Source organism: Lepidochelys kempii, chromosome 9 (genome assembly GCF_965140285.1).
Source record: "Lepidochelys kempii isolate rLepKem1 chromosome 9, rLepKem1.hap1, whole genome shotgun sequence".
Lineage (NCBI taxonomy): Eukaryota > Metazoa > Chordata > Testudines > Cheloniidae > Lepidochelys > Lepidochelys kempii.
This window is the reverse complement of record NC_136388.1, coordinates 10,028,123-10,055,411: the sequence shown is the minus strand read 5'-3', so window position 1 is coordinate 10,055,411 and position 27,289 is coordinate 10,028,123. Positions and strand designations below refer to the sequence as shown.

Below are 27,289 nucleotides of genomic sequence, written 5' to 3'. Positions count from 1 at the left end.
GGTTAGATTCACAAAGGACTTTGGCACCATTCACAAAGTGGCTAGAGGTGGAGGTGTTCCTCCCCTTACAACTTTTAGCCCCATGGTTGGGACACTCCCTAGGATGTGGGAGACACAGGTTCAATTCCATCCCAGCACACAAACACACACACACACCCCCGATGTGGAGCAGTGTTTTGGTCTTCGGTCTCCCATCTCCCAAGAGAGTGCTTAAGCACTGGGCTTATGGGGTATTCTGGGGCAGGTCTCTCTCTCAATTTCTCCTGTTGATGTTGTTCCACTTTGTATAACATACCTCAAGAGTCATTAGGCCAGAGAGAATAGCCCAGTGGTGAGGGCACCCACCTGTGAGGTGCGATGGGAGACCAAGTTCAAATCCTTGCTCCACATCAGGAAAAGAGGGGAATTAAACCTACATTTCCCACATTTTGGGTGAGTGCCCTAACTACTGGGATAAAAGTGATAAAGGGGATATCACCAGCTCCTTCTCCTGTTTTGTAATTCTAGCCCTTTAAAAATGCCCCAGGAAGCAAAATGTTTCATTTTCACTAAACATTTTAGTTCAACCCCAAATGAACATTTTTGATTCATTGAAGATTCAGAAAAAATTTAGATTTGGTTCGGCCTGAACCAAAAGTTCTTTCTTTGTTTGTTTGTTTTAAACTGCTGGCAACCTGAAAAATCAGTTATACAGCGAGCTCTACTTTTCACCCCTTCCTTTTCTTTTTCAAACTGATGGCCTCTCCCACATCCCACAAACCCTACTGGATGTAGTAATGAGCACAGGATGTGAGTCCTAACTTCTTGCATGAGTATGTAGGCAAGAAAACCTATGCCTGATTGTGCATAATCGTAAAGATGTTTTGTGTGACATGACATGTTGTTGTAAAAGAAGTTCAAGTGTTCATCACTAGCTGGAGGCAGGGAGCTGCTCACCCCGGTAGCAGCATCCAATAAGGGCTGGTGCCTTCCCCTATCATAACGGCTGTCTTGGATGGCAAGTGGAATATGGAACGAGAAAAGGGAGACAAATTTCTAGCTCAGCTGCCGGCTGGCTCTAGTGAGCTGGAGCTGAGAGATCCTGTGTAATGTTTAGCACTGTGGCTGCATATTATTAGGGTTCTCTAGTGAATATGTTCAGGATTAGGTTTCAGAGTAGCAGCCGTATTAGTCTGTATTCGCAAAAGAAAAGGAGTGCTTGTGGCACTTAGAGACTAACAAATTTATTTGAGCATAAGCTTTCGTGAGCTACAGCTCACTTCATCGGATGCATTCAGTGGAAAATACAGTGACAAGATTTATATACACACAGAACATGAAAAAATGGGTGTTTATCATGCACACTGTAAGCAGAGTGATCACTTAAGATGAGCTATTACCAGCAGGAGAGTGGGGTGTGGGGAAGAAAACCTTTTGTAGTGATAATCAACTCTCCTGCTGGTAATAGCTCATCTTAAATGATCACTCTCCTTACAGTGTGCATGATAAACACCCATTTTTTCATGTTCTGTGTGTATATAAATCTCCTCACTGTATTTTCCACTGAATGCATCCGATGAAGTGAGCTGTAGCTCACGAAAGCTTATGTGCAAATAAATTGGTTAGTCTCTAAGGTGCCACAAGTCCTCCTTTTCTTTTTTCAGAATTAGGGGAACTCTAGAGGAATTTGGCAGTGGGAGTTAGGAGTGCTTTTGCTGCATACTACACTTCTAGACGAGTTTATTTTGGCCTTGGATTAGCATCATTTCCTCCTTTTGTGGTTCTAGGTGACCAGGCTGTTGGAAGCGGCCACACATCAATCTCATAGCCCCAGGCAAGGGATTGAGCCATCTGACTCCAGGAGAGTGGAGCAGGGTGGGGGAAAGCCACCAACCTCCCCTGAAGACAGCTAAGGTACAGTAAGAAGAGGAGTCCTGGGAAGGAACAGAGAAGCCAGTTTACACAGGTTTTGTAGCTATACAAACAGCCTCGGTCAAGGATCGCAGGCTCACTGGATTAAATCCTGGCCTCACCGAAGTCAAACTCCCATTGACTCAACAGGGACAGACTTTCACCCACTGAACCTTGAACCCAAGTTTCAGTTGAGTGAATTTGAGATTGATTATTTTACACAGCTTTACTATATATATATATAAAGTAAGTGTTTAATTAATATACAGGGCCCAAGCCTCCCAAACGACAGGGAGAGATGGATGTCTAAAAGCATTGTTTTCTATATTGCATAATGTAAGTGACAATACCACTAGTCGTCTTAACTATTGGATACCTTTTTCTAGTCCAATAAGATTAATTTGGAGCCCTTCTGTCAATGAAATTGGACAATGTTTTTATTAGCTGACTGTAGTGAGATTGAGTGGCCTCCCACTGAGCCAGAAGGGGAGGGACCACTCTCTGAACCCAGGTGGGCGGAAGAGGGCCATGCATGCCCCCCCACCGGAAGTCAAGAGGAGGGACAGGAAGTATAAAAGGCAGGTCCCGGAACTCAGTTGGGCTTCAGCCACCGGAGGAGACAGATGCCTCCTGCCTGCTCCTGAGCCGCGAGACCATAGTGGAGCCCTGCTGAGCTGAGGACCAGGTACATCCCGGGGGGAGGGGAGGAAGTGGCCCATGGGTAGCTGACCTCAGTCTGGCTACATCGCTGCCTAAAACATGGTCAGTGTGTTGCGGCTGGATTCCCTGCTAACCCAGGGGCAGAACACTCCACCTCTGTTAGAGCCCTGGGCTGGGGCCCAGTCAAGTCAGCTAGGCCCATGTCCCCTTACCCCCTGCCTCCCCTCCCCTGGGGTGGCAGCCTCCCCTCTCTAGGCCAAGAGGCCTGTATTTGTTGGCCGTCCTCTGGAGCTAGGATGTCAGACCTCTTTGCTGCTCTGTCCTGAGCACAGGCCAGAGCCATAGACCATTTGCTGCCCTGCCCTGACTGAGGAGTGAGCTCATAAACTTTTGCTGCTTGGCCTTGATTTCAACCCAGAGCACCGAACTCTTTGCTGCTCTGCCCTGACTGCAGGCTGGAATGATAGACTGTTTAATGCCTAGCCCTGCTTGAGGACCTGGGGCCCAGAGACTTGTTTGCGGCACTGGCCGGACTGCATGCCAGAGCCATAGGCTGTTCAGTGCTCTGCTAATTCCCTGACTGTGGGTGATGCCCAGTGATGTACTGAGACGGAGTGGGCTCCCACTGACCCAGACGGGGAGGGACCATTGCTAACCCACTACACTGACTCCATAAGTAATTTTTCCAGTTGCATTGTTGGAACAGTTCATGATGTAATCACTCTTGAAAACCATCAGCAAGATCACTTCTGATTCCATGGTGTATTTTGGTTAAGCTATTGGGTGATGTAATTAAAATCCAAGGTGGGCAACATCTCACATCGATGATGTTTTGGAAAGTTTGATCGTTTCAACCCCATACCATCTGCTTTGAGGATCTTATATTTAAAAGATCATCTTAAATAACCTTTTCATTGGCATTAAAGATACTGTCATGAAAAATTGTTTAGTTTGGGGCAGTATATTTTCATGAGACGAATATGTATTAAACTAAGCTGTTAACTCTGAGTCAAAGCCAAGACCTGGCAAATAAGATTTGCTTTGCTCACAAAGAGGGATTTTCCATCAATATTATTTTTTCTTAAGGTTAAATAGTCTTCAGCTGAATTTTGAGCGTATTACCTAACATTTCTCACAGTGTGCCTGGAGCCAAAATATCTAACCTTGGACGATACATTTGAAAACAACTGCTTGAGAAGCTGAATTTCATTTTTTTTTTCAATTAAAAATATAGACCCTTAGTCAAAAATTTGACTGAGACCTCTTATCAAGCCACATGTAATGTGTGTTATGGCTTATTTTTTATCATACATTAATGAATTATCTTCTCAGTGGAAGAAGACTGCATGTCTCAGCACTCTGAATAAGTACAGAGCATTCAGTTCCACTCCATAGCAAATTCAGCCTTCAACAAGTCAGTGCTTCCAATGATGGCAGTGATGCAAAACTGCTTTGCCAATGTTTTGCTGGGTTTGTTGCTAGGTGATGACTTGGAAAACTTTGCTATTCCTGCTGAGCGGTTTTAAAAAAAGTCTTCATATTAAATAGCATAAAAATAGGCCATCTTGCTTCTTTAACTTCTGTTTTCTACCCCCTGTAGTTCCCTTTCCCCCACCCGTGCACACACCCTCAGCTCTGCTATCCAGAAGTTGGAGCCACTAGAAAACATTTCCATTTTATAAGTAAAGCGGGGGAGGGAGGAACATTAATCTTGCTGCACATGAAATATAGTGACTTTTACAAATGCCCAGTGATTTATGGTGTCTCTTTGTTTTTACTTTAATTTCAGGTTAAAAAAATAATCAGATTTTTAATTATTCAATGTGATTGGAGTGGGGTTTACAGGTTACAACAGATTAGGGAGTTAGTTCCATTGCTCCTGGGAATGGCCATTCCAGCTCAATATGTCTTGTACCTGGGCTGTATTTCAAAAAATCCTTGGCTGTGACTCCTTCACCTGCCAAGCAGCAGGGAATCCTGGGAAAGCCCTTAGGCTTGTCTGAGGCCTGGTAGCATGTCAGTGATTAATGATGTAAAGTTCTAGAGGCGAGACACTGTGAAATCAGATGGTAGCAAAAAGAGTTAATTCTTGGGCTATTTCCAAACTGGGCCTGTGAAGGAAGACAAAATATTTATTCAAGACATTGTACATTTTGTATCTATGGAGGTACTTTTGATGTCTTATTCTCTAGACATGATGCCAGCAAAGTAAACATAATAGTATATGGCTAAATACCATATAGTTAGATGCAATTATTTACCTTTTTTTTCTGCTTTACTGTAGACTTCTTTTTAAATCTTTGCTCTGTTATGCGATATGTTGTAAACATACTGTAGGAACAGCCGTTTTGTGTGGCAGATTTGGACAAAAATAAACAGTGGCCCAAATTTGCCACAGTCATACAAAAATGCAACTCTGTTGATATTCGTGGAGTTACCCACATTTTCAGCCAAGAATTTGGACTACTGACCTTGATAGCATCCAGTTATAATCTAGCTCATAGGGCTTGATCCTACAATGTGCTAAGTGCAGAGTCCTTAAATCCCACCTCCAAGGAGATGCTCAGCAACTTGCAGGATTGGGTGTTTTAAAAGTGCAGCTTTCTTCCCCCGGGGTGTGTTTGGTGCTGTACAAGCATAGAGGAAGATGTGGTTCAAGAACCTTACAATCTTAGGCCCCAGTCCTTCAGAGATGATATAGCTGTTTAACTCTACGTACATGAGTTAAACAGCTATATAGTTATTTCAATGAGACCACTTGCATGCATGAAATTCAGCATGTGTGGAAGTCAGGGTCTGAAACCAGAAAATGAACAAACATCAGAATTTGTGCTGAGTTTCCTGTCCTTGGAGGAGTGGGATGAATGTGGGTTTGGCTCTGCTACAGAACTCGTTTCTTATCTGTGTGTAGTTTCCCCCCAGCAGATGCACAAACTTTAGCAGAGTCACTTTAACACTTCATTAATTATTGAGAGATGGCAGAAGTTGTACGCTCTCACATCAGTAAATAGTAATTTAGAGGAGTGGGGGGTGGCATAAGTGAGCAGCTTTTTCACTACAGCTGCACTCCGAGCGGTACCAAAAGTCTTCCTGTGCTTTTTGCCAAAAGAGCTTGTTAGCATAACCTTTATGGATTACATTATTTAAAAAAAATAAGAACAATTTTGGTGCTAAATGTGTGAAGCAAGAATGGGTGAATACATAACATGTTGAACAGATCCATGCTCCCCACACTTCATTCATTTTATATCTTCATATTGGACTGCAGAGCTGAAAGGCATAAAGACAAATTGATTTCATGATTACATGTTACATAACATCATAAAAAATTTAACATTAATTACAGCATTGCTCTTCTCGGCAATATACTTGTCATTAAGTTAGGGGGGTCTGTAGAACTTGGGAATGGTTAGCTAAGGTTAGCTTATTATCAGGATATTACTTCATGGTTTCTAGATCCATCCCTTGGGGGCCAAGGTTTTCAAAGGTTGGAGTCTAACTTTACGCTCCCAAGGCCATAGTTAGGCTCCTAGATAAATGGCTTCAATTACAAAAGTGCTGAGTACTAGGCCCATTGGAAAATGGGCTTTTGTTGAAATTTTCCATAGGAAAAGATTGATTTTTGGCAGAATTTTTCATCAAGAATATCATAAGCCACAGGAGAGACTGCAAAGCATCATGGGAGATATAGTCCTATGAGCCCTACTCCCCTGCTGGAGTGAATGGTGGCAATAGGGACATGGAACTACAACTCCCATGAGGCACTGTGGCACCTCAAGTAGATGCAGAAATTAAGGTTGATTTAACCTGCAACAAAATGTGGTGATCAAAAAATTTTTGAACTGCTTCGTCCATGAAAAGTTTTGATATTTTGACTTTTCTTCCTGATTTGAGACAAAAACAAATGTCATATTATTGGAATTTCTCACAGGATGGAAATTTTGTTTTGGTTTTTATCGACTCTGTCGAACACCCAGCTACACCTATTGAAGTCAATGGGTGATAAGCACTTCTGAAAAATCCAGGCATTAGTTAAATTGGATTTAGGTACCTAATTTTAGGCTCCTAAATCTTAATCCTAACTCACAGGATCTGAGCCAATGGAAGTTGATACAGCAGTGACAACTAAAATAAACCCATTTGGCACACTTCTGTATTTGATTGTCAGCTCTCTAGGGGCAGGGACCTTCTCTTTCTTTATGTTCTTCTCCTCTCTCACGCACTGGACCTACAAGATGAGGGAGTAGCCACCTCGTAGCCTCTAAATATCCCAGCACAAGGTTACCATGCAGGCACTCTTTCCTAAGACTTCAAATGAAAGAGATATGCAGGCCTTCTTGAAGCAGAAGGGGGTGTTATGCACAGAAGCAATGCAGTCCAAACATTATCCAAACCCAGGCCAGTTGTGAAGACTTTTACCAGCTCTGTGGGCCAACTTGCATTCATTGTTTGTAGCAACCTGCATGGAACTTGGAAGGAGGATCATAGGTTGCAGGAGGGAAACATATAGAGGAGGTACCAGGAGCCAGTCTGTGTGCACATGACTTAAATGTTTGTGGCAGTTGCAACATCTCTGTCAATAGTTTCCTTAAAGATCCAGTTTAGTTTTAAAAACATGGAGCCTTCTCATGTTATTACCCAGGATGCCATACATAAAACCTGGTGGCAATAGTCAGTCTAGTGTGACCCACAGTAAGGAGAAGAGTGTGATTAATAGGATAACAAAGAGAAACCTAACAACAGACCAAATAGGCAGCATGAAGGGACTCAGACCACTGGGAAAGCTTGACTGGTATACAAAAAAATCTTATAGAAGTATGAAAGCAGTGGAAGCAAGAACTGAGCCAATATAGAGAGGTGACCATGGGAGACAAAGTTGGGACTATGAAGCTAAAGCTTTCTGCCTATCTCATTTGGGGAGGAAAGGCTGAGAAGTGAATGAGACACTGTTGCCAGAATAATGCGTGAAACATTGAAACAGCTGATAAAGGCGACTGATGAGTACTGTGACCCCAGACAGAATAAGATTGTAGAGAGACTATTTTTTTACCCAAAACCAAGAAGCAGAAGAGGGAACAGATACTCATGTTACAGAGCTGCAAACTGTGGCATCAATATGAAACTTTGGAGACATTAAAAATGCCCTAATTAAAGACAGGATCATTTGTGAGACATGTAATTCCATCTTACAGCAGATGTGAGAAACATATCTAACCCTGGAGAAATGCCTCCAAATAGCAAGGGTGAGATGTGACCAAGTGCTGGTGATGCACAATAAAACCATTCTGAGGCCAGTGCACAAATGCAGGCCCTCCATAAGAAACCCATGAAACAAGCACTCGTCCTAAAGTACTACAATCATGGGGCTAACAGCCAAGGCTACAGTGTGATGCCTCAGAAGGAGACCTAAGAGCAGCACTGATGCAAAGTCCAGCGACCCGTTGCATTTGCTAGTAAAGCCCTGACCGACACAGAAAGGGGATATGCTCAGATGGAAGAGGAGCTATTGGCTGTGCGCTTTTGATTTCAACAGTTCCATCAGTTGGACACAAGATGGATGTGCAGTCTGATCTACCCCCTACTGCCAGGTCAGGAATGTGGGATTTTTATTTAAAGGGGCTAAAGTGTAATCGTGGGAGATTTAAGAGCTGACATAATGAGACTGATATACGCTTCAAACCTGGGGACAGAAGCACGCCTGAGATGAGCGAGGGAGTATATCTGCCAGCCAGGCACAAATGCCAAGTTGAAAGCATACAGAGAGTCATGGGAGGCGCATGAACTGCCAGCTGGGGGAGGGTAGCCCCCAGTCCCGCCCCTTCCACCAGAGGCCCCGCCCCTTCCACCCCAGCCCCGGAGCACTGGGAGGTCAGGTGGCACAGCCTGAGCCGGGGCCACCCCACAGGGAAACTGGTCACTGGAGCCACGTCGAGTGAAAGCAGGATGGGGGCGGAGCATGGGCACGGCCATGCTTGGCTGTTGGGGAGGCACAGCCTCTCCCAGCCTATGTTACCCGCCGCCCATGCATGGAGTGGTGCATGGTGTGAAAAAAGTATAGTGGCCAACAACAGAAGGAATGAAATCCTCTACAGCCTAATGAAATCCCAACCCGACCCTGGAAAAAGGTCAGAACAGATCTGTTCACTTGTAATGATAATAACTACGTGGTCACAGTAAATTACTACTCCAGTTTGTGGGAGGTGGACTATCTAGAGGACACTCAGGCAAGAATTGTGATCAGGGAACTGAAGGCGCATTTTGCAACATATGTCATACTTGACACGCTGGGCTCAGACAATGAGCCGCAGTACGCTGCAGCAGAATTCAAACAATCCACGGCCAAATGGGATCCAAGGTACCTACCAACCAATGGGAAGACAGAGCTGGCAGTAAAGACAGCCAAGAGTCTGATGGCGGAGGCAAAATAGACAAGAAGGCGATGTTGGACCTACCAGGCAATGTTGGACCATTGCAATACACTCTCCCAGGGACTAAACAGTAGCCCGGCACAGGGACTGATGGGCTGAAGAACCGAGAGACAGTACACAGAAGCAGATAAGAAAATGTCAGGCTAGACAGGCAATCTGCTACAACAAAGCAGCCAATGACCTGAAGCCACTACACATAGATGAGCTCTGGGTCCCACCATCAAATAGCTACACAAAGCAATGGCAAAAAGCCACAGTCCCATCTGCAGTGGAAAGCAGGTCATATTGAGGTAGGTACAGATTCAGGACGGCAGTGGAGATGAAACCGAAGACAACTGTGGAGTAGTGACAGACAGTAGACCCACGGGATCAAGGCCAGAACCAGGAGAACCATGTGGACTGACATACCTCATTTCTTCTGACTGTATGTGAGCAATACAACAGGACAACACCCTCCTGAATTACAGCAGTGGAATGGAAGCAAGTTCCTCACCAACAGCAGCAACACAAACCAGAAGTGGCAGACAGGTTCTAAGACCAGCATCCCTAGAAGACGATCAGGCCTAGCAGAGGGCATGATAGTCTGGTGGTAAAGGCCACATCCCTAAGGTGGGCTCTGTACTAGCAGCCTCTGGCCTGACCAAGTCAGTAAACACTGGCACAGAAGACACAACAAGAAAAATTGATGAAAGATGTAGAAACCTGAGTAGGTCTTGGAGGGGGGAGCACAGGTTGCAGGAGGGAAGAGTGTGAAGGAGATGCCAGGAGACAAGTCTTTGTGCATGTGGCTTGAATGCTAGTAGCAGTTGCAGCATCTCTGAAAATACTGTCCTCAACGAAGAGCCAGTGTAGTTTTAGAAACAGGGGGTCTTCTCATGTTATTACCCAGCACAAGGTACATGCAACAACTGTCTTGTTTTAACCATTTAAACGACTAATGCTTTTCCACTCTGGCTGTACTTACAGATATCCCAGTCTAGATCTTGAGTGGCCCATGTGAGCTTGGTGTAGCTCAGAATGGAGGATGGCTTTAAGCATCTTCCCCATCCTTGGCATAGCAGGTGAGAATTACCATGGAATAAGAAAGCTCTGGCCACACCCTATGTAGGAGCCATTACAGAGGGTGACTGACTAAACTGCCATCAGAGCAGCTTTACATCAATATGTGAACTGTTCTTTTTATCACTTAGCATCTGCTAACAGGGAAAATGTTTTAGGTCAGCCAGTATTTACATGACAGACTGAACGGCACGAAAGGAGCTTATTCTGGTCTATTTGGTAAGTAATAATATATCTTTCACATTTTTCTTTTTAATATGTATTTGCCTGACAGGCTGGAATGGCTCAGAAGAAGCAGTTTTGTTCTCTTGGGTACAAAACGCATGGTGTGTTTTTTTGTTTGTTTTGTTTTTTGTGTTTTTATTAACTTCCTGAATACACATTTACTCAGTCTCCAACATAGCAGTTCTGTTTTCTGGAATAAATAATACACATCTTATAACCTTCCATTACATTTGAAAAGAAATACATCAATTATATAATTGTTTTAAACATGTTATACAGATGGAAAAGTTTTGGCAAATCTACAGGAGCCAGAAAAAATGCCTAAAGAACACCGCTGGATTAAAAACGTTCTTCTCTTTATTGCAAACACCACCTTAGATTATTACTGGTAGATTAATGTATTCTTTGGCCTTTGTTTCCTTTTTCATTTGTGTAAGCATGAACAGTGAAACCAGACAAGTGTTCTGCTCACTTTTGCTTACGACTGGTTTCCAGGCAATTGCACTCCCCTGTTCTCATGGTTTAATGCTGCAATCAGTGAATCTTATTGGGCACATTTGTGGGGGCAGGACCATTGTTTTGTTCTTTGCAAGCACCTAGCACAATGGGAGTGGGGGCTGGCTCATTACAGGGGCTCTTAGATGCTACACCAATGCAAACAATAACTTGCAAGTAAGCACTTTTTCCCGCTGGCTGTCATCTTTTGCTCCAGAGTCTAAGCTTTCTCTTAAAGTAAAAAAGTTTGGTCCTGATCCAAAGCCCAAAAATGTCAGTAGATGGCCTTCCAAGGATGAATTTTTTAATTTTATCTTTGTAACTCCAGGTTCCTCCAAGGAGCTGAGGAACCTAATTATGTTCTGAATCTTGTTGGAAAACGCATCTTTTTGAAGGTACTCTCTTCCTGGGTTTACATTTCATTGAATGCCCCATTCATGAGCTCATTTTAGAATGTTTTTTTTTTCCCCCAGCTTCTCTTGTGGTACTGACAGTTTAATGGTGCCAACATTCTGCTACGACAGCAACGTTTGCTCATGAGACAGATTCAGTAGCTGGGATAAACTGTGCATCTAAACTTCCATTTTTTTGCAGATTAAAAACAATCCAGTCCTGCCCCTGAACTGCTCTGAGCAAAATGTTTCTGTGCCCTACAAACACCAACAGTCAAAAGGTGGAGATAACAGAAAAGGGCGCAACCAAACCACTAAACATGGATTTGTAGCTGGGCTTCAATTGCTTATGCTTCAAGGAGGGGGAACACTTTTCAGTCCATGGTACGTTTCTCCGTTGCATGACATGACAGCGACATCTGTTCTCATGTGGCTAATACAGTTCAATCCATGATGAGCAAGATTGCAAACTGACATCACATAGGAATGTGCAGGCTCCCACAGAAGACATGGCATCACATGTGGCCCTTTTTTTCAATCAGTTTTTTGCGTCTATCTTCCTCAAAGTGTTTACAGCCTTTATTGTTAATTGCCATGCGTGTCTGTCCATGGCTCGGTCTTCAAAGTTATCAATATGTATGCTGCATAAGGGCAGATTATGTTAAGGGTGTCTTTGAAGTGTTTTTGTTGTCCACCGCACATTCCAGGTTTCAGCTCGCCACAGAGAACTTCTTTCAGGAGTCTCTCCTCACCAATTCTGATAATGTCCTGTCCCTCTAAATTGAGCTTTAATGATCATTGCTGGTGGTTTTTGATCTTTCAGCAATGTTAATGATGGATACTTTGTCTTGACAACGGACCTTCAGAACAGAGCATGTGGCGTTTTTCAAGTTGTTTAATGGGTCGGTGGCAAACTATCCATGTATCATGCCCATAATCAGTCTTATTGGCTGTTTGATGGCGTGCTGGTTGAGTATCCTGTGGTGAAATCTTCTGAAGGCCTGGCTTGCCTTTCGTAGTCTGCCTGATATTTCTTGATCCAGGAAACCATCACCAGAGATGGTATTGTCAAAGTGTATAGCTATACATTATACAGCTAGGGATTAGTCACAAAACTAAGTTCCAGACCCAAAAGTTTGCCACATCAAAGCCAGTTCACACATGCTGCCACATGTGTCTTTGCAGGGGACTTCCAGGAAAAGGAGGCCCTGCCCCACCAGGGACAGGGTAAAATACTACTGAAGCGTTTGCCATTTGCGTTCCAGTGACATGTAATGTAGAGTATCAGCAGATTTTAGATGACTGAACTGTGATAACAACTTTAGCCCTATGTGGAGCTGGAACATTTCCCTTACTGTCTAGCCCTGGCCAGAACACATCATGGTTCCCCCTTCCTCCTGTGTAACAGGAATTCTCCATTCTCTAATCCCCCATCTCCACTCTCACAAATTCATAATGGGAGATGTTACACGAGATTCTGATTGCATTTATACTGGTGGAAATATGATGTGACTTCACTGATGTCAGTGAAGTAATCCTGTCTTTCCCCTGTTTGCCCCTGTGGGAACAAACACTCCCCTTCCTTCCCTAGTTGGCATGGCATAGGCAGTATTACTAACCTCAAACATTCAAACAGGTCCCCAGACTTGAGAGAGGCTGAAAAACCATTAGACTTAAAAGTGTATCATTTTTTGGTTTTGATTTTGGTTTAGGTTTGTTTTCTTTCTGGTTCTGAGCCTTTAGAGTCACTGATTCAAGCTTTTCTCTGCAGCCATGACAGCTAGAAACTTGCATTAAAAAAAAAAGCAAGCTGAGAGTCTCATATGATCACATGATTCCAGAAGCTGGGGCTCTTAAAAAAATCCCCCAAATAAAGTGAGAGTCATGATAAAAGTGTTGGAGTTGGCAACACAGACACTGACAAGATTTTGAAAGTCACCTGGATCAATATTTAGATTTTCATGAGGTAGCAAGTTTGGAAAGCTTTGAAGGTGGCGATTTGCATTTAAACCCTAATTGCAAGTGGAAAGAAAAGCATGCTTATAATAACAACCACCTCCTTTCTATGCCTCCCAGTGTGCAAAAGGGAGGCTTGAAGACTTTGTTTGCCAATTTCCATTTGCAGTGCCGGGGGGGGAGGTTACAGCTCCCCCCCCTTTTTTAAAAAATTTGGGAAGTTCACTGTAAGCTGAAAAGCAAACAACCAAGCAAAGACTTTCCATGTACAAAGCAGATGGATGCGCATGGCCTTTCTTGAGGGAGCTGGGCAGGTCTCCTTAACCGCAGCTTGTTTTGTACTGCACATCACTCCACACTGGCAATTGTTATTGTGCACCTGTCTGTAATTTCAGAGGTTCACCCACCTCAAGCAAGCTATATTTAAAAACTCAACGCTGATAAAAAAAAAAAAAGAAAAGAAAAGTTCAGAGGAAGGGATTTCCTAGGTCACAAATAAACATGTGCAGTTGAGCGCTCACTAAGTAAACAGAAAACAGGGGCAGCTGAGAGAAATCAATTTAGCTGAACAAACAATGTTCCATGTAATGAACTACTAATTATCCTTTTATGCCATGTCAGTCTGAGTGATTACAGAGCCGTGCAGTTTAATTTGACGTTTGAGCATTGCCTTGCTCCATTAGCCTCATATAAAGCTACGACACGTCGAGAGGGGGTGGGGGGGAAGTGGTGTATGGGGTAGGGGGAGGCTGTCTTTATCTAGAACTAAGTAAGCACCTGTAGCAATAATAAAGAAAATATCTTTTGACAAATATCCGGATGATGATAAAGGGTCCAGCATCTGGGGACTGTAGCAAGCATGAGGAGGCATCTGCTGCCCTTTCAGAAAACTTAGCTCTGTGTGTTAATGGTGTCCCAGATATTTGAGGCTTGCATTAAACTAGCCATAAGTAGAGAAATAAATTCCACAGATCAGACACATGGACAGGTTGTCTCTGTCTCCAATACACAGGCTCCTGCATCGGTTTGCCTTTGGCTGCAAACTCTGAAGGAGAGGATACGTGAGCCTCCCAGATTTGAGAGGAAAAACACAACACTTCCTGGGCATAAATATCTTTCCATGTGTGTGTGGTGTGGGTTGTTGGGGGTCCCTCCTCCCAGCACACACATACAGTTTTATCTGGCAATTTTCACACTATAGATAAAGCAAATCCCCTTAGTATTTGGGAAATCTCCTGGTTAATCTGGAACTGAAAGAAGTGTATGATAAATACTAGTTTATTATCACACAGTTTGTCCAACTAGCTGTACTGATAACAGGATTAAGGAGAATTAACATGTGGAGAAAGCTAAAGACAATTATTTGGTATATACATTGTGGCTATTAACTCTGAGGATACCAGTGTAATTACCATATTCTAATATCTGGAGATAAACACTTTGGACTTGATTCTCTTCTCACAATAGCGTACATCCAAAGCAATTCCTCTGAAATCACTGGAGTTACTGCAGTGTAAAACTAGTATAAATGTGGAGAATTGGGCCCATTGTCCAGTATAATAAAATGCAGATTCTTCCATTGCAAAACAGTGACATTAAGAATAAATTTGACCCAGTGTAACTAATGTTACAATTTCTGGAGTTAGGTTAAATAATGACAAACCTTCACCCAAGCAAAAACCTAAATGTAGGTTTTTATCATCTGTACATCGGAAATCCCTCCCATTTTCAATGTCTTCAGCATTGAAAATTGTTAGTGGACCAACAGATGCTAAAATAGTCCATATTCAGGGGGAGCTGATTGGCAGGTGTAAAAGTGTTTCAGAGCACTCCAATTTGAGTTAAAATTCAATGAAATAATTTTTCAACAGATCAGTTTTATTGCTTGTTCTCTTTTGAAGTAAAAATCAATACTTTCCCCTAAAAATAACCACCCAAGCCTGGAAACCCCAAGGATATGTTTCAATATGTTATCTTTCATATAGGATGTACCATCTATAGTTCTCCTACAGTTAGATCCCCAGCTGGGGTAAATCAGCCAGCTACAATGACATCAGTTTACACCGGCTGAGGCTCAGGTCCACAATACGTAACATACTCAAACATCCACCCTCCAGAGTTCTTGCAGTTTCCACACCTTGAACCATCATTCAGTTTGGCCTTTTCTAAGCCTATTCCCAGAGTTTCCACACTGTCCCCAGTTTAAGTGAATTTAGAACTGTTGAAAAGTATCACGTTGACAACCCTGAAGAGTGAAGTCCTCTTATCCACAGTACAAGTATCACGAAATTGGACCTACCAGGCAATGTTGGACACTTTTTTGCCTATAGGCTTCAACCATAATTTGGCATGACCATCATTAGGGTGGTTCAGTCTCCATGCTCATTCAGTTCTTGGCCTTTCTGCTGAGCCAAGAGCCTCAGCTACGATTGGTGGGTTTTGTTGTTTTCAGTGGACAGGTGTCCAGCATTGAGAACACCAAACTCACTTCGCATAGGATCCCAAGCACCTCCAGGGTGATGGCGACTTTTTGGTCACTGCCAACCTGGGCCAGTTTTACAACACACTGGGTAAAATTCAACTCTGGTGAAAGCGACAGGATTTAAAAATAGAACTGCCTCTAATCACCCCAGGGCTGAACTGGCCCCATTATTTCTTTTTAATCTGTCACTGTTGTACACATTGGGGTCTCTCTCCAAAGAGCATTTGTAACTCCCATTGATGCTAATGGGTGTGACATGCGGGTATCCAGAAGACAATAGATCCCATTGACTATCGTAGCTCCCTGGACTTAAGTGATGCTCGACACTTGATTAACCTAAACTAATGAGGCACAACTAGAACCAGTGGAAATGCGTAGGACTCATGCCCTCTGAAAGGCTGTAGTGCAGAGTTTACAGTGGTGTTTTCCAATCAGACACACCAGGAGGGCTTCACCCTCATCCTGAGAGAGACCAGTGGAAAGTGACGGCAAGAAAAAAGTGCACACTTAGGAGCAAGTACTCTCTTCCTTGAACATGTTTACAGTGCACAATGGGGCCCTGATCCTTGGCTGGTGCTCCTGCAATATAAATAATAATAACAATGACATAGGAGATGGTTTCAAATTCCTGGGAAGTTTAAGGTTTTGCAAGATTTGATGTCAGCTCTCCACTCATCTGCTCTTCCTCTTCATAGGCCAGGAGCTTGGAGGTTGCTTTCCCAGTTGGCATTAGGCAAGCAAGAATGACCAGCTCTTTCCAACATAAAACACTGATAATTTGGCAAGCAGGAACCTGTGAAATCTGTGAAAAGCCAGTGACCCATGCAGTGGACACTGGTCGTGTACTGACAAGTACCTGGCATTGTCATGGAGTACTATCCACCAACCTGGTCCTGAAGGGAGGTCAACACTTCTGCAAGGTGGTAAGTGCCATTGTTCATTCATTTATTCATTGATTCTCCTGCTCATGGAGTGTAGAGTGCACACTTTGGATCACCCATGTCCAGAGCCTAGTCTCCTGCCAGTGTTGCAGCCTGCTCTGTATTAAGGCTGAGGTAGGCAAGGTCGGAAGCCACAACATCCCTCCAGTATTTGTGCGGCCATCCACGAGGTCTTCTCCATCCAGCTTTTATTGGATCAAGTGCATAAAGCTGGCGGACCTGCATGGACTCCAGCATACAGAGCAGAAGTCCAAGCATCCTGAGCTCATGTTGAGTCATTTGGGAAGACATTGGAGGCTGGTTAGTCTGACACCTGACATCCTTGTTCAGAATGTGATGAAACTACCATGTATGTATGCCTTCAATTCATCCTCGCTGGTTCATGTTGTAAGTGTCCAGCTGACACATTTGAGTCTCTGTGGTGGCCCAGGTTTCAGAGCCATACGGAAGGATAGAAGTCACTGCTGCTTGATAGATGTGCATCTTAGTCCAAGTTGATATGTAGCGTTGATGCCACAGAGGCGTCAAGAACGTGCATAACACCCAGAGCCTTGCTGATGCGATGTGTCATATCAGCAAGGCAACCTTTCTCCTTGGTGACAACAGAGCCAAGATACTCAAATGAGTTAACAGATTCAACTTCTTGTCCATCAGTTACAATGGGTAGGAGTAGAGGTCCACCATCAGCTTGGTCTTCTTCCAATTGACTTGAAGACCAAGCTTACCACTCAAATTAATGCCAAGGGAGCTCCTATTAATCTGCTCCTTCTCCTTTTTAAGTTAATGGCAAAACTCCAAGGGAAGCTTGATCAGACCCTTATGGGGTAAGAAACAGTATTAAAAATCAAAGTCTCATGTAAAACATATAGTTTATGGGGAACACTTGGTATAAAAGTTCTGTAGTACATCAGTCTTTCTCATTGTATTTTACATGCCACTGCATTCCAGGTCACAGCAGGTTAGTGTTTTTGTCATATCTTGCAATGCTTGCCTTTATGTAAGTGCTGCTAAGAATAAAATTAGCAGTGGGAGAGAAACAGCAGTTTGATGTCTAAATTTAGAAAACTTGATGAATAAATCTATTAACTTCATTGCAGAAGGAGAAAAGAATAGCAACCCTTTTTGTTTAAAGGAAAAATAAAATAAATATAAAATAAGAGCTGATTGCCCCTTTAGTTTCTTGAGGGGGCTGATTTAAAGTCTTCTAATTCCAGGTAGAAATCTAAATATTAGTTGATTGCCTGGTTTGATTCATGGGACCATGACTTGAGAAGAAATTTTCCAGTCAGATCTGAGAGATTTTGTTGAAAATATTGTCAAAAAGGTCTCCTTTCAGCATTTATTGGAGGGGAGAAGCACAAAAGGCTATGTCCTCTTCATTACATAGCATAAAGCAGGTTCTTCCAGGTGTTCTGTGCTAACGTGATGCTGGCTTCATTGTAACGCTCACAATAATCACATACCACACCCCAGACATCGGGCAAGCAATACTGCTCACAATGTGAGGACGACCGGAAGGAGTGAAAAGCTGATTCCTAAAATAATGGTGAAGTGAAATAGCACAGGGAGCTGTGGGTTTTAAGAGAGAGGTTCCAAGCTTATAAATAATACCGAGGATACCAATAATTTCCTAAAGTGAAGTTAACCCCGGTGCAGATGGCCTGCATAGGAACATATGCACCACTTAAACCCCATGGTAAGGGCCAAATAGGGTATATATACATGGAAGCTCTGATCCAGCAAAGCAACTGAGCACATGCTTAACTTTAAACACATGAGTAATCCCATTGACTTTGTTGGGACTACTCACATGCTTAAAGTTAATTAAGCGTGTGGTTAAGTATTTTCCTGGATGGTGGCCATAAGGCCTTTCTGCCCTCAGGGGACATCCACCTGGAGAAGAGATCACAATTTCATGGATCCTGAGCCATGCCTGAGGATGGATTTAATTTGTCCCAGCTCTCTAGCTCATCTCCTTCTTCCAGGCTGCCTCAGGAGTCCTGGTGCCAATAGAGAGGCTCCAAGATGGGAGTCAAAAGTCCAAAAGAACAGTGGTGTGACTATAGATCTGTAACACACAAATCCCAAAGCTGCTATTGCAGAACCTTAAAGAAACAGTCCATGACTATGGCAATAAAATCAATAGCCATGGCATGACACTGCCCTTTCCTTAGCTTCTAGATTAAAAAAAGGGAACACTGATAGCTGAGCACGTTAAATCCCTGCTGAGCAGGAACAAGACTGTGCCTCAAAATGTTTATTTTCTTCCTTTAAGAATATTTGCTCTGCTTTGATTTCCAGTGTTTCCAGTTGCCATATCAACCTGAGAAACTTGCTCTGCAATTGACAGCATATTTTTCAACACAGGATTTTAACACTGGTTGCGTCAGCACAGAGTTTCAATTGCTAATGTTCCATTTTTTTTTTTTTAAGTCTGTATCTTCCCAGATAGCCCATGTTAGTTTGGGAATGTGCCATTCCCTGTTTACTCAACACTTCTCATGTCTCCTGAAAGGCAAGACGCAATGGACCAGAATCACCCCACTAGCAGGAGAGAGGTCAAAACTACGGGCCAGATCCTTAGGTCTTGAAAATCAGCGTCACACCGTTAACATCAGTAGAGCTATAGTGATTTAAACCAGCTGGGGATCTGGGCCTATATGCTTGCACGGCAGGCCTGCTGCACCACAGGAGGGATTCAGCCCTCAGGGAAGGATAGTTACCATTGCTGCCCTTCTTTTGGAAATTCGACCAATCAAAGTCAGCTTCATTCTCTAGAACTCTATGGGACTCTCGAAGCGTGGCTGAAAGAGGAGATACATTGAATCAACGGCGAGCACTACCTCTTTTCTTTGAGGCTGGGCTGTCTCTCTTAGAGCTCCCCCGGTGGAGGGGACCTTGTCATCCTCCGGTACTGTTAGAACCTTCGCCCTCAATCCAGTGGACTTTCAGTTGCTGTTGGCCAACCTACTGGCCTAAACAGGAGTGAATCTGGCCCCAGTGCATGAAATGAGTCTGATAGAGTGAGAGTCTATAACATTTTTCATGGTGACTGTACTGGGCTTTTAAAGAGAGAGAGAGAAGGAGAAAAGAAAGGAAAAAACCCTGAATCTCTATCTTTTTAACATGGAGATGCCGCCACAGCAGGAAATAATGGATTGCTGTGATGGTGGCTTGCCTGAAAGCCTGTAGATTTATGTAACGAGAAATACAATTCTTGCAAAGGACATTGTTAAATCTTTTCAAAATTTCAGCAATGAGCCATTTTATTGCTAATAATATGGCTAGATTATTCTTTTAAAGAATCTAAGAATGTTTGACAAGAGAGGAAAATGGATAGGACTTGAGGCACTGTAATCTATATTTTTCGTTTACCTTGCTTGAAGCTTGAACAACACATGTGCCACAAATGATTTGTTTATTACTCATAGCCCCTAAGGGGACCAGTATCCAGTCTCGGAAGCATAATGGCTATTCAAATGAAAGCTTTAATAGATTGTTGCAGATTTGATATCAATGCAGCAAGAGAAAGAGATATGCAAATATTCGGAATTAAACAAACTAGCAGCCACCTTTCACCTCTGGAGCCGCGGTTTCAAATCTGGATCACATCATAAGTGAAATGAGTTTGTTGGCCTCAGTCCAGGTGTCTGGGGAAGTTTTTTTTTTTTTTTTTTTCTGTCTCACAACAACATTGCCCAGTTTGAGATGTTTGGCATTTAACTGGCGTTTGTGGCTGAGGAGAGCTCAGGGGTGTTTCAGGTCAGGACCAAGGTATATTAGCAGGGGAAACAGCTGCAGTCCCGGTCTGCTTGTAACAGGGTTGGCTACCACCCAAGTGCCGCCTCATGGCCAGAGGTAGCTCTGCAGCACTCCCCTCCTCCTATTGTCTCCTTCACAGCATTCCTTAACCAAACTCCTGATAGTTCAAAGGAAATTAAAACATTCCCATCCTGTGGTCCAAGTTATTCACTCTTTAAGTACACACTGGCCCTCTAGCCCCCAACCCCTGTTCAATATCTCTCTCCCGTTAGTTGAGAGGTTCCCAGCCCTCTTTCTCAGAGTTGGGCACAGTTAAAAGCCTCTGCGAAAGCTAACCTTGCTGCTGCAGATCTCTGCCTCCAGAGCATCCCCCACCTTACTGTGGCCACCGGCTGCCCTTTATAGGGAAGTTCCTGATCCTACTCAGGTGGGGCGCATCCTGTAATCAGGGTTGGCTTAACCCCAGCCCATGGGGCAAGCCACCTTGTTACTCTGCCCTATGCCTATCTTAAACCAGGGCTAGTAATCTCACCCTTAGATTCTGTATAGATTTTTATACCACACTCATCACCATAGCATCTGATCACCTTCCAGTAAGAAACGTGACTACACAACAATCACGTGTTCTCTTATCCTCTTCCCGGGGGAGAAGTGTGTGCAGTGGAGTGTCGTGCTTTGGCAGGGTTTTTATTTAACTATACGCGTTGCTCCATGTTTATGTTGCAGAAGGCAAAGTCAAAGAAATGCGCCTTGCACTTGGAGTGAACGGTGGTGAGCTTTTTGCTGGTCCTCCTACTGAGCCATAGAAATTAAGGATGGAAAAGCGCTATACCCAAAGATCCCAATGGCCCGTCTATGTTGTGTTAACCGCTGTGGCAGGAGGACCCAGTTATATTTTGGAGAAAGTAGAGCAGAGCTGTAGCTTCATGTGGGGACACAGTTTAAACATGGTTCCATCCCATCTACACTGCAAGACCATGTTGGGGGATTGCCTTGTTGTTAGCGGGGTCCCCCGAGGTACAATCTGCCTAGGAGCCCAGCCCCAAATCCACATCAAGAAATGCTAGTATAACACCCTTGTCCACCCTACAATTGAAACTCTGCCAGCAACAACTGAGAACATGAAACACTGGGGAAAAATAATAATTATACATAAAAAAAAACCCTGTAAAAGTTTTCAGTGTCTTCTCAGTTCTTGTAAAACTGCTATTATCTTGTCCAACCTCCGGAGCTTTTTATGCAATTATCAATTATGTCGGGTGGATTTCAAAATGCAGTCTGAAACACAGAGGCCACATCTCAGGAAAGAATGCTCAATATGGAGAAGTATAGAATCATAGAATAACAGAGTTGGAAGGGACCTCTGGAGGCCATCTAGTCCAACCCCCTGCCCAGAGCAGGACCAATCCCAACTAAACTCCCAACTAAGTAGTCCTCTTAGCAGTACTTTTATTTGTTATTTGCCCAAAATGGAGCATAAAAATAAGACAATGGAAAAGGTTGCAGAGAAGGATGATCCTGTGGTTGAACCACTGGGTTGAGATTCAGAAGATGTAGGTTCAGTTCCTGACTCTGCTGCAAACTTCCTATATGAACATGGGCAAGGCACTTTAATCTCGTCATGCCTCACTTCCATATCTGCAAAATGAGGATAATGATAATCCTCATGGCCGTCTTGTCTACTTGGATGGCAAATTCCTTGGGCAGGCAGCGTCTCTAACAATGTATTATTAGTAGGATTATAACAGTGGAGCCTAACGGTCTGTCTGCACTGAATTGTAAACCTGGGTCTGTTGGACCTGGGCCTGGGGTTTCAGTGGGTAGGTCTACACAGCAAGCAGAAATCCTTAGAGAGAACCTGGCAGAGAATCTCAGAGCGCATGTCTATAGACTCAGGCTTACGGAGCTTGCATCATGGCAGTAAAAATAACTGTGTAGACATCTCCGGTGCCAGACTCTGTTTGCTTTTTAATACATTTGATTCTTTTTAACCCTGGTTGGGCCTTAGGATGTTTTTCCAGAAAGTTATCTTGCCTAAACCTTAATATGGCTAGCAGTCGATTTTAGAAACAAGTAAGGAGATGTCAGTAGATTTATAGGAAGAGAGAGTAGCAGCTGTTCTTAAAAAATATTTAAAATATTGTGCAGAAAGGGTCGCAAACCCTATGGCTTGGGGTAGTGATGCAGCAGTGTTTGGTGCTGTTGCTATAGAATAATAGAGTATTTGTAAATGGAAAGATACTACTGTTTGGTCCACATTTTTCAGTGAGAATGACAGCACTGAGCACTCCATGACCTGGACTCAAAAGTAGAGCTGGTTGGGAATTTCCCAACAAAGTGTTGTTTCACTGAAAAAAATTTGATTTGTAGAAACTGAAATTGTTTGAGACAGAGGGCTGGTTTCAACGAATCTCCTGATTCTATTAAAAAAAATTGATTTTTTTTTCAACTTGTCAAAACGTCCGAATATGATAGTTTTGAAACAAAAAGTTTCATGCATGTATTCTAAATGCTTCTTTGTTTTGAAATTTTAATTTATTCTAAAAAGGGTTTTTTTCTAAACCATCAAAATTGCAGTGAAATATTTCAAAATTATCAAACTGAAATGTGTTGTTTGAGCCAATTTCAAAAATCTTTCAGATTATTTGTTTGTGAAATTTTTCAAGATCAATTTTTTTATTTCATTTCCCATCTGGCTCTACTCAGAAGAGACCAAGGAAATTCTTTTGTTCTCTTCTTGGTCCCACTGAAGTACGGCCATGCTAGGTCAGACCAATTGTCCATCTAGCCCAGTATCCTGTCTTCTGACAGAGGCCAGCAACAGATGCTTCAAAGGGAATGAATGGGATGGCAACTATAAAGCGATCCATCCTCTGTTGTCCAGTCCTAGCTTCTGACAGTCTGAGGTTTAGGGACACCCTGATCATGAGGTTTCATCCCTGACCATCTTGGCTAATAGCCATTAATGGATTTATACTCCATGAACTTATCTAATTCTTTTCTGAAGCTATATTTTTGGCCTTCACAACATACCGTGGTAACATATTCCACAAGTTGACTGTGCATTGTGTGAAGAGGTACTTCCTTCTGTTTGTTTTAAACCTACTACCTATTAATTTCATTGGGTGACCCCCGGTTCTTGTGTTATGTGAAAGGGTAAGTAACACTTCCCTATGCACTTTCTCCACATCATTCACGATTTTATAGACTTCTATCATATGTCCCTTAGTTGTCTCTTTTCTAAGGTGAACAGTCCAAGTCTTTTTAATCTCTCCTCATATGGAAACTGTTCTGTATCCCTAATCATTTTTGTTGTCCTTCTGTATCAATTCTGATCTATGTTTTTTTGAGATGGGACAACCAGAACTGCATGTAGTAAACAAGGTGTGGGCATACCATGGATTTATGTAGTGGGATTATTATATTTTCTGTCTTATTATCTAGCCCTTTCCTAATGGTGCCTAACATTCTGTTAGCTTTTTTGACTGCCGCTGATTTCATACCATTGCAGTTTTCTTCGTGCTGCTTTCCAAGACCAAATCTGAGCCAGACTCTGAGTTTTGTGTGAATGGCAAGCGGGGTTTTTTTTCTATTTTTTTTTTTTAATGTTTCCTGAGTATAGAAGGCTGTCTGATCACAAACAGCTTTTTAAATGATTTTAGTAAATAGTTTGAAACCAGACCACGAAGTCTCTTGTAACTGTAGGCTTGTCCTAATTTGGTTTGTCGCTGGCAGCCCATTTTCATTTTCTTCCCCAACTCCCCCAACCCAACACCCCCCCGTAAGAGCAAAATATTGTATGTTACTTTTGAATCAGGATTTGTAGGAAGCTGCTACACCGAACAAGATACATAAGTAAACAGCGACACCTTGTGGACAAAGTGTATCAGCTTTTCCAAAATATGGAAAAGGCTTGTCGACATGATATTTCTATACTTTACCCTCTGTCCTAGAAAAATCAAATTTCAAATGGAACGAGTTAAATGTGCCATATGTTTTGGTTCATGGTAGTATCAAGAGAGAGTCTTATTTCCACAATTCTGCAAAAGTGAAGGTGCCCAAAGCAGTGGCCAATACAGATAGGGGATCTGGATTATTCTAAGCTCTGAGCATGGACACAGCTCCAAATAATGTCAGGGGAGATGATGAGGGGAGAATAGACTCTCAAGTGCAGCACCTGAAATTGAAAAGGTAAAGAGGCAAAACATGACGAGCTATAGAAATGCTTATCAAGGGACTTGCTGGGCACTAGCAGATGCTCACATAAACAAGGGCACAGTACCAGATGGGTCAAAATGAAACTACCATCCATTAGTACATGTCTGCCTATAAAGAGTGTAGAAGTCTCATGAGGACTTCCATACAAGTAATGGTATGGCCACATCTCTCACCAAGTCAGGTTAAAATGAACTACTAGCTCTGAGCAACTGATATGTTGAGAAGAATATTTGTTATAAGTTTGGCCCTTTATCCTGTACATGCATCAATACTAAGCTGAGTGTTCACCATCCCGAATGAACAAACTATGTTCATCTCATGCTACCATTCATTTCTTCTCTTTGCTACGTGTAATAAGTATTGTTTCTGCTCCCTGACTAAAACCTTTCAAGCCAGCAACGGAGGCATAACAGGCTCTCTAGCGTTTTTGTGGAGGGAATAATTATTTGTGCTGAAATTCATGAAGCTTTCATGATTCTTAGACTTCGTCAATTATATCAAGTGGCTGTCCAGATACTCACACACTAATAATAGGACCTTACAATCATGGCAAACTGAATTTAGTGTTCTTGCACAAAAATATTTGTGAATCAGGGTTTCTTTCATGTTCAGCCAGCTCTCCTAAACCCTCTCTTTAACACAGACTAGAGCTGCAAAGCTCCAAATCCAACCTGCCTTAGTGAGAGATGTGGACATATCGTTACTTGTATGGAAAACCTTGTGAAAGTTCTGCACTCTTTGCAGGCAGAACTGTAGTAATGGGCAGTAGGTTTATACTGACCCATCTAGAGCCCTTGTTTATGTGAGCATCAGCTAATGCCCAGCAAGTCCCTTGATGATCATTTCATGTTTTGCTTCTTCTGTGGAAGCTCCTTTCAGGATCATGCCCATAGTTTGTCAGTGGTGCTCTAGGAGTCTGATTCCAGCATCAGTAATGCTTGTTTGACAAAGGTGTAAGTGTGACTTCAGCAGATTGACTCCTGATTTACATACACAAGGATAACCGAGAGAAGAATTGGGGCCTATGTTTCTGCCAGTCAGGGTTCTTGCAAAATGTCCGTTTTTAAACTTACTTGTTTATTATTTATTTGCATTGTGCATCACGGCAAAGAAGAGTTTTAAGGGGGGATCTGAAGGAGGACAATGAGGAGTCTCTGTAGGTTATGTGACAGAGTTGGGCCAGATGGCTGCAGGAGAGCGATAGAAGGCAGATATATTAGCCCCAGGCTAAATAGGTCCCTTTTCCCTGGGTAAGGTAACAGGGAAGTTTCCAGAACAATCAGGAACCTTCTGGAAACAATTAAGACAGACAGGCTGATTAGAACACCTGCAGCCAATCAAGCTGCCAGAATCAGTTATGGCAGGCTAATCAGGGCACCTGGGTTTAAAAAGGAGCTCACTTCAGTTTGTAGTGTGTGTGTGAGGAGCTGGGAGCAAGAGACGCTAGGAGCTGAGAGTGAGAACACATACTGTTGGAGGACTGAGGAGTACAAGCATTATCAGACACCAGGAGGAAGGTCCTATGGTGAGGATAAAGAAAGTGTTGGGAGGAGGCCATGGGGAAGTAGCCCAGGGAGTTGTAGCTGTCGCACAGCTGTTCCAGGAGGCACTCTAGACAGCTGCATTCCACAGGGCCCTGGGCTGAAACCCGGAGTAGAGGGAGGGCCCAGGTTCCCCCCAAACATCCCAATTCCTGGTCAGACACTGGAGAAGTTGACCTGGACTGTGGGTTCACAAAAACAGCCAAACTGAGGGCTGCCGTGAATCTCCGAGGCGAGCAAATCCGCCAATAAGCACTAGACCCACCAAGGTAGAGGAGGAACTTTGTCACAGTATTTACAGGGAGCTCCTGCCATGCACCAGTGGCAGCATGGGAGAAAGCACCAATGTGCTTGTTTGAAAGTTTAACAAGTGGGCGATGAAGGCTGGCATCACTGGCGAATCAGAGGCAGGAGGCAAAATCACGATAGCCTCTGAGAGATGATGGGTTGCATGGGGATAGACTGTGAAGGGCCTTGAAAATAAAGCCAGGTAGTTTCTGTTTGATGGGATGGAGAAGAGGGAGTCTGTGAAGAAGTGCAAAGAAAAGTGTAACATGGTCAAACAACAAGCTAGGGATCTTTGAAGCAGCATTTGGGACAGATATGAGCAAGGCAAGATGAGATTTGTCAAGGCCAGAGAAGGGGATGTTGATATTGTGACAGACTGACAATATCCTGGACAAACTTTATGGAATTAAGACAAATTTTACTGAATTAAGTTAAACCTTATTGAATTGGGTTTAATACCTTTGGGGTCCATTGTATTTTTAAAAATGCAGTTGTCTGTTGTGGCATTTTATGTTACTCCTCTAGTAGGTGGAGGTTGGTAATGTCCTTCCTCTGTTATCAGCCCTGTGAAGCCACCCTCCAGGAGTGTGTACTAGCATGTACTAGCTCCCATGGGCATGGGGTATCCATAGGCCAGGAAAGGCTATGCCTCCCCAAACAGCCAGGCATGGCCCTGCCCACGCTCTGCCTTGAGGCCCCACTCCTGCATACCCCCCTTCCCCCGTGGCCCTGTCCACACTGCTCGTCTTCCCGCTCTCCCTCAGCCTCTCCCCTGAAGCTGGTGGGGGCTGGGGCTGAGGCTAGGGTGGTCCGGCCAGCAGCTCAGGGTAGCTGGTGGGTCGGTGCTCAGGCCGGCTAGTGCTTGGGCTGGCTGGCCAGCAGGCCGGGACTCAGGGCGGGTTGGCCAGCAGCCTGGGCTGGCTGGTGGGCCAAGATTCATGGTGGCCAGTGG

The 27,289-nt window shown here is 43.4% G+C and overlaps 1 long non-coding RNA gene across 2 annotated transcripts in view; it reads left to right on the top strand.

Moving 5' to 3' along the window:
* The first annotated feature begins 2,504 nt into the window (after positions 1 to 2,504).
* The window catches only part of LOC140917136 (uncharacterized), a 37,606-nt gene continuing 12,821 nt past the window's right edge, over positions 2,505 to 27,289 (top strand). Inside the window, exon 1 of one of the 2 annotated variants that reach the window (XR_012160714.1) lies at positions 2,505 to 2,575. This is a non-coding gene — a long non-coding RNA (uncharacterized LOC140917136). Of the gene's footprint in view, positions 2,576 to 16,471; positions 16,511 to 27,289 lie in introns of those variants that run through there. The other variant, XR_012160713.1, reaches the window with a different exon arrangement.